This window comes from Hyperolius riggenbachi, chromosome 1 (assembly GCF_040937935.1).
Source record: "Hyperolius riggenbachi isolate aHypRig1 chromosome 1, aHypRig1.pri, whole genome shotgun sequence".
NCBI lineage: Eukaryota > Metazoa > Chordata > Amphibia > Anura > Hyperoliidae > Hyperolius > Hyperolius riggenbachi.
This window is the reverse complement of record NC_090646.1, coordinates 110902989-110910624: the sequence shown is the minus strand read 5'-3', so window position 1 is coordinate 110910624 and position 7636 is coordinate 110902989. Positions and strand designations below refer to the sequence as shown.

At 44.6% G+C, this 7636-nt stretch overlaps 1 long non-coding RNA gene across 2 annotated transcripts in view; it reads right to left on the bottom strand.

Annotated features, from left to right (window-relative positions):
* Positions 1 to 1468: 1468 nt before the first annotated feature.
* Positions 1469 to 7636, bottom strand: part of LOC137545989 (uncharacterized) — a 50840-nt gene continuing 44672 nt past the window's right edge. For both annotated transcript variants that reach the window (XR_011026144.1, XR_011026143.1), the window contains exon 4: positions 1469 to 1632. This is a non-coding gene — a long non-coding RNA (uncharacterized lncRNA). The remainder of the gene's footprint in view (positions 1633 to 7636) is intronic.

The window sequence follows — 7636 nt, the reverse complement described above, 5'->3', positions numbered from 1 at the left end:
CATGAGAAGTGCCATCATGGATGTACAAGCGACATACATTCAAAAATGAAAAAACTATCCATTAAAGGACTTACGAGGCCAAGTCCATCAAAAAAAATAAAAAAAAGTTAGCTACCTTGCTCAGCTTGTAAGGCACGGAGGACGCCGTCCGCGCCCTCCGTGCCGTTCCGCCTGGTCCCCGCCGCTGCACAGCCCCCCGAATGGTCCCCGACCGCGCGGCCCGGGTCGGGCTCCCCAGCCCTTACCAAGATGGCCGGCGGAGCTGGCCGCGGCTGCGCAGTCCGCATAGCCGCTACTGTTGCGTGGATCGGGGGGTTGGCCTTAGAGCTGCGCAGCCGCACTGGCGGCTATGCGGACTGCGCAGCCGCGGCCAGCTCCGCCGGCCATCTTGGTAAGGGCTGGGGAGCCCGACCCGGACCGTTCGGGGGACCGTTCGGGGGGCTGTGCAGCGGCGGGGACCAGGCGGAACGGCATGGAGGGCGCGGACGGCGTCCTCCGTGCCTTACAAGCTGAGCAAGGTAGCTAACTTTTTTTATTTTTTTTGATGGACTTGGCCTCGTAAGTCCTTTAAGGAAAAAATGAATGCCAATTCTTGCAAATGTCAAACATATTTAATAAATACCACTATATTAAAAACAATAAAAACCCCCAAGATGCGTGAAGTTAGACAGGCAAGCTGTAAATACAAAATTAAATATACATCCAATTTATGCTGATATAAAAGTATAAACAAATTTCACTGGGGGACATTTATCAAAAGTGTCTGAGACAAAATATTGTTAGGTTTTTAGAAATCCATGCAGAACTGTCTTAGACATCTTAAGAAATCACTAAATAGTGCAGTTTACTACTGTAACTGTTGTAAAATAGGAGGAACCAGGAAGGTCTCGCAGACAGTGCAGTGTGTGAGGGATATTGCAGTTGCTAAGGTCATCTGCTTTATTGATACTGGCAGGCTCTGAGTGAGGAATTCAGCAGGGGGGAGGAGCCCTTTACAAATGATGCCTAGCCTGCACTGCTGCACTATCTCTAGAACTGCTATTAAGCACTTCTTAATCTGTGACAGTTTAGGGGATAGATTTGCAGTTTTCTTAACTGTAGTGCAGCTCTAGAAACTCACACTAAACTGCCGCTTTTACGTAGGATTTAAGAAGTTTCTTATGATAATGCAGAACAGTTCTCCCTGCTGGTTAGAACTGTTTAAGAAGAAAAAACTGTTGTTAATGCTTTGATAAATCTGGCCAAGTATTCACGCAAAAGTCAAAGGATTGTACAAATCTCCAATTCCTATGGAAATCCACACCAGCTGTCAATCTAACCAGATAATCTGCCTCTGAATGGTGAATAATCTGTGTCCAGCATGTAGATATAGCCCAAAATGTATAAATAAAATAAAACATCTATAAATCTCACCTAGGACCAAAGTTTGACCATTCAGTTGTCCCCGACGTGCTTCCTCATGTGTTCCGCATCTGTGCAGTAGGCTGGGGCTGCTCGGGCCAGAAGAGGACCATGGCCTTAATCGTCTGGAGTGTCCGCAGCAATCATAATAATCCAGAGGCTTCCCTCTCCTTAGGTAGTTATGTGTTTCTGAACCAGAGCTTTCGCTCAGGTTCTCTTTAAATGAGGCTCCTATCAATAGCACAGTACACTTGTATTACTTATTTTGCTTCTCTTCTATAATAAAACCTGATTTTGATTATCTTCTAAAATATAACCTTATCTCCTGCTACTGTTAACTCAGCAATAATGCCTCAGTCCCGACTCCTCTGTTTGCAGCAGTGGTATAACAATGGCAGATGCAGAGATTGTGATCACACTGTGGCCCCTAGACAACCCCCTCACCCCCAATAAGTGTGGCTAGTGTAATAATCCCCCCACTCTCCTAGTGATATGTATTCAATATAACTCCCCCAGTAAATGTGGCTAGTAGTAAAATGATCCCTCCTCCCCTACCCCTCAGTTTAATAATCCCTCTCCTACAGTAAGTGTGCCTAGTGACAATTATAATACCCCCCTCAGTTTAATAATCCCCCAGTAAGTGTGCCTAGTGACAATTATAATACCCCCTCCGTTTATTACCCCCCCTCCCCTCCCCAGTAAGTGTGACTAGTATAATAATCCCCCTCTCTCACCCATCCAAACATGCGGAGATGCGCAACGGAAGATGCATTCCTACTCTAGCGGTGCCGGGTCTTCTTGCCTCCTCTTCACTACAGCCTCAGTGTCAGCAGCGTTTTGCTGCAAGATTGGATTCATCTGGTTTGACCAGGGGCATTGCTAGCCCCACAAATCAGTGGCACATGCCCTGGATATACTCTAGGGTGTCCCGGATGTCCCTAGGCAGTGGGCGGCAGTACTCACCTGTGGCTGTCTGATTCTTGAATACAAGGGGAAGAATTGCCAGTGAAAGAGGATGTCTCCAAACTTGGAGACCAGATGGTAGAGATGAGTAGTTCCTCCTGCTGTGCTACTCTGCTGGGGGGAGGGTTAGGGGGAGGAACAGTGAGGACACATACGATGCATGCTCCCTATGGAGGCTCAAGACACCACAGCTTACAGCATGTCACCACAGCACCCAGCATGCCCCATAGAGGTACCACAATGCCCAGCATGGCACCACACAGCACCCAGCATGTCCCATATGGTTGAGTGTCACTGCCTATTTATGTGTTATGCTGCATTGGGGGGGGGGGGGGGGGCAGGCCTACTTAGACCGCTGTTAAGTTCATGTAAACTTGGCCCCACCCATGACCACACCCACATTCTGGTGTGTGGCCACACCCATTTTCTGTCTGGAGTGCCCAAAAGTGCCCCGGATCTCTAGCAACACCCCTGGTTTTGACTGTCCAGCCTGTTACAGTCCTAACCAAGGTTAATGTAATCTGCCCACCAGCCAAGATAAGTAAACAACATTGTATACGTATATGATACGTGTTCCCTGAACAGGGTTAGGCCCCTAGCGCACTAAAACATAACTTTTATTAGTTCTATTAAAATCAGGTATATCAAAGGTACAGCATTTATAAAACATAAACAGCTGCGTTGGTGTTTGACACTATTGTGTCACATATGTATCATATCACTGGGATGGATCACTTTCAGGTAGATAAAGATTGTACATCTATGTGCATGTGTCGTGGAGAGGAAAGGGCTCTCATCTCCAGTACCTATGCACAGCTAGTACATGCACAAATAGGACCTGCTGATCACACCCTCTTGCACCAAACACAGGTATAATGGACAGTAGGGGATCACACCATGCAAACAGTGTACAAAATTACAAATAACTCGACATGTTTTGGCTAAATGCCTTCGTCCGGAGTGAATACTTATATACAGTGCTGTGCATCAAACATATACAGTGCCCCTGCCCCACATAACTGTCAGCATATATAGCCCCTATCAGAGTATATAACAAGTGTATATAACATTGTATAAGTATATAACAAGTGTATATAACATTGTATAAGTATATAACAAGTGTATATAACATTGTATAAGTATATAACAAGTGTATATAACAAGTGTATATAACATTGTATAAGTAAACAACATTGTGGCCATACACTTATAGATTTGCAGCAGATTCGACCATCAGATAGCTTTCTGTCAGATGCCTATCAGGTCGAATCTGACAGGAATGTATCTGATGTGTGCCACACAGTAGGAATCGAATTTCAATAGATTTCAGAATGAAATCGATTGAAATTTGATGCAGTGTTGCGTCATTCGATCCAATGCAACCCTATGGGCCTTTGATCGGCTGCCGACCCAGATTTTCTGTCCAGACCGATCGATCAAATCGATTGAAATCTCCTAGAAATCGATCGATCTGTTGATCGATCATGCTTTCTGCTGCATCGATTTCTAGCCAATTCGATCAAAACGGTCTAATCGGCTGTCGATCGATGGCTAAAATCGACCAGTGTATGGCCTGCTTTAGACACAACACACAAGAGTGCAAGGAGTAACCCACTGATTATCTTTCTGCACTCAGTATCTCTTTAGGTTCTGCACTCAGTATCTCTTTTATACATGTAAAATGATTTTCTTTCTAGAGAGCTTAAAATGAACGTACCTTGGGAAAGTTTGACAATCTGCTTTGTGCCTCCTATAGCAGAATTTCTATTTCTTAGGAGACTTCCGTGCTTTCTTTTCTTTCCTCTTCCAAAACCCCTCCAGATGTATTGCTTTTTTCTGGCTTTTCTTTTTCACCTTTTTGGCATATGGGTCTGTCGATTTAATATTGCAGAGTTTCTCCTCCTATTCCTCCACCTAAATCCCTGCAGCCTGTCAGAGAATCCCCCAGGCACTTTCCAATCTCTACATGTTCTGCTGCGCCGCAGGCCAAGACATTTTGTAGTTTTTCCCGGCATCTGTGAGTGCACACAGGTGAGGCTGCCGTACAGTCTGACCGCACAATATATTCCACTCTACCTGCATCTTACTCTGTGCCTTCTGCTATACAATATTTATTACAATCCGGCTCCTTGCAGAACATGCGTTTCTCTCACTACTCTGAAAACTTTTTAAGTTTTCCTTGTGTAATCTTTATATTTATAGATACTACTTTTTTACCATGCTAAAGACACTGGTGGAGGAGCCCTTGATGATTGTTCACTGTAAACTATAATACAGATGGGAAGTGTAACATCTTACCTTCTCAGAAGGACAAACCAAAAGTTAATGTAAAAGGTATGTTTATTCATGCACAATAGACAACACATTTCATGGGTTTTGGCCTGCCTCATCAGAGCTTTAAAAAGTGCCTGTTAGGCTTTCAGACATGATTGTGTGCACCTTGAATTAAAGGCGCTCACGCTCATGACTGAAAGCTGTACAGGCGCTTTTATTGACTTGAGGTAGTATTACAGGTGCTCACGCTCGTCCACCAGTGTTTTTAGCATAGACCACACCCCCAGTGGGTCATAGCCATGAGGATCCTGCTGTCCTCACAACTATAAAAGGAAAGTCACCAACTAGCATCTACACCGTCAAACCTGGGACACAGAGCGGGGACGGTTATATCCTTGCAGGCTCAGACAGTGGTTGCAAGTTTTTGCAACCTAGCCATGTGAGTATATTACTTATACACATTACCTTATATATTAATTCGTCCACTGATTCTGCACCATTGGGCTCCTGGTCTTTCTCACTCTACTTTACTTTTACGGACACTTTACAGTAACCAAACAGTTTACCGGTAACCATCAAGCATCAAAATATACCTTTTTTAAATAAAAAATGTCTGCTGAAGGTACCTGAACTATGAGGCCAGATGACATAATTCCCCATAGTAAATGGTAAAGCCATTCTACGGTCCTCATGCCAGTAAGGCTCATGATCAGAAAACACACAGTCATTCTTCAAGGTCTAGATTCAGGCAGTAGGGATGGAATTTGCCAGAGCATAGGTACACCTTTGTGAACTTCCACCCCATAATGCAGAGGCATAGCTAGGGTTTTCAGCACCTGGCTACAAAGACAGGTTTTTTTGCAACTCCCCCAGACAAAATGGAGGTGGCCACACATCAGAATGTAGGGTTGTGGTCATGGTGGAGTCAAATGTACAAATGCTGTTTAGATAGCAAGATATGCCCCCTTCCCCCCTATCGATATCTATATGTGCCCCCTTCCCCCATTTAGATAGCTAAATGTGCACCCTTCCCCTGTTCAGATAGCCAGATGTGCCCCTTTTAAATAGCCAATTGTGCCCCACTTTAGATAGCCAGATGTGGCCCTCTTTAGATAGCCAGATGTTCCCCCGCTTGTTCTACTGCTGTTAATGCTTCTGCACTCTTCTGCAGAGACAGGGAGAGAAGCAGGGGCAATTCGGGCAACCAGCAAGCCGCCTCTCACACACGTGGAGGTGCAGCGGCCGTGCTGAGCACCATCACAGTGCTGTGCCCTGGGGACATATGTCCCCCCTTGCCCACCCATAGCTACGCCTCTGCCATAATGCCTATCATGACCTCTAACCTGAAATCACCTAGCCAATAGTGATGCCACTCACTATAGGAATTACCATTGGGACAAAGTTTCACAAACTTCACTGGCCAGCTCAGAGGTCCTGCTGGGAATTATGGGATGGAAATATGCCATCATCGGCACTATAGAGTGAATTTCATCCCTATTAGACAGCAAATGAGGGAACCAATAAGAATTCTGGTTTTAAATGATTGATTTTACCCAAGAAACTTGTTGGCACATAATGATGTTATTGTCTATTGTTTTCTACAGTGTTACCTTATTAAGCTAATTGTATAAATTGTTCTTTATTAGAACAGCATTATGATGAGTAGTTGCATCCCATCATTTCTTGTGCTAATTCACTGGTTTATATTTATAGCAAAAGGAAATGGAACATTTAGGCTTAGGCAAACTAGGCAGAGGAAGCTGTATCTAAGCAGTTCATTACGGAATTATACCAAAATTCTGGCTACTTTATGGAAGGATGGAATTGTGCTGTATGTATGGGACCAAAGAGTTACAGGCTAAAGAGGAAATGTAGTGAAAATAACATAATGAATAACATTGCTTATTTTTTACAATATTGATTTATAAATGATTTAGTCAGTGTTTGCCCATTGCAAAATATTTCCTCCCCTTGATTTACATTCTGAAATCTGACTGTTCTTTACTGAGAGATCTATGCACAGAGGGAGATGCTGCTTGCTTGTCAGAGCCCCAACATCACACTGTGGGTGGGGTTTCCCCACAATATCAGACATACAGATGTCCCTGATGCACTATTCGAGAAAGGATTTTTTTTGTGGGAAAGGGGGTATCAGCTACTGATTGGGATGAAGTTCAATCTAAGTTATAGTTCCTCTTTCAGCTATAGCTCCTAGACCAGGCATGTCCAAAATTCAACCTGGGGCAAAAATGCGGCCAGTTGTGCCACTTCTGGTGACCCCCCAAAATTCTCCACAGTTAATTCCATGCAGCCTGCAGGCCATAGCTGCAGTACTAGTGCAGTTGAACTGCCTTTTAAACTTTTTTTTGCAGCTGCCCATTATAAGGTCCACTTTGCAAAGCAAACCTTTTGTGTCCCCAGTGGACCGTGCCACTTCTCAGTTTACTGTGATCACACATCATACAACTATCACATCTAAGCCTGCTGCATGTACTGTCTATAGTGCTGATTTCATGCAGCGTTTGTGCTGCCCATGGTGCTGATTCTAAGCCTGCTGCATGCACTGTCCATGGTGCTGATTTCATGAAGTATTTGTGCTGTGCATGTTGCTGATTCTAAGGCTGCTGCATGTACTGTCCATGGTGCTGATTCTAAGCCTGCTGCATGTACTGTCCATGGTTCTGATTATAAGCCTGCTGCATGTACTGTCCATGGTGCTGATACTAACCCTACTGCATGTACTGTCCATAGTGCTGATTCTAAGCCTGCTGCATGTACTGTCCATGGTGCTGATTCTAAACCCCCTGCATGTACTGTCCATGGTGCTGATTTCATGCTGTATTTGTGCTGTGCATGTTGCTGATTCTAAGGCTGCTGCATGTACTGTCCATGGTGCTGATACTAACCCTGCTGCATGTACTGTCCATAGTGCTGATTCTAAGCCTGCTGCATGTACTGTCCGTGGTGCTGATACTAAGCCTGCTGCATGTACTGTCTA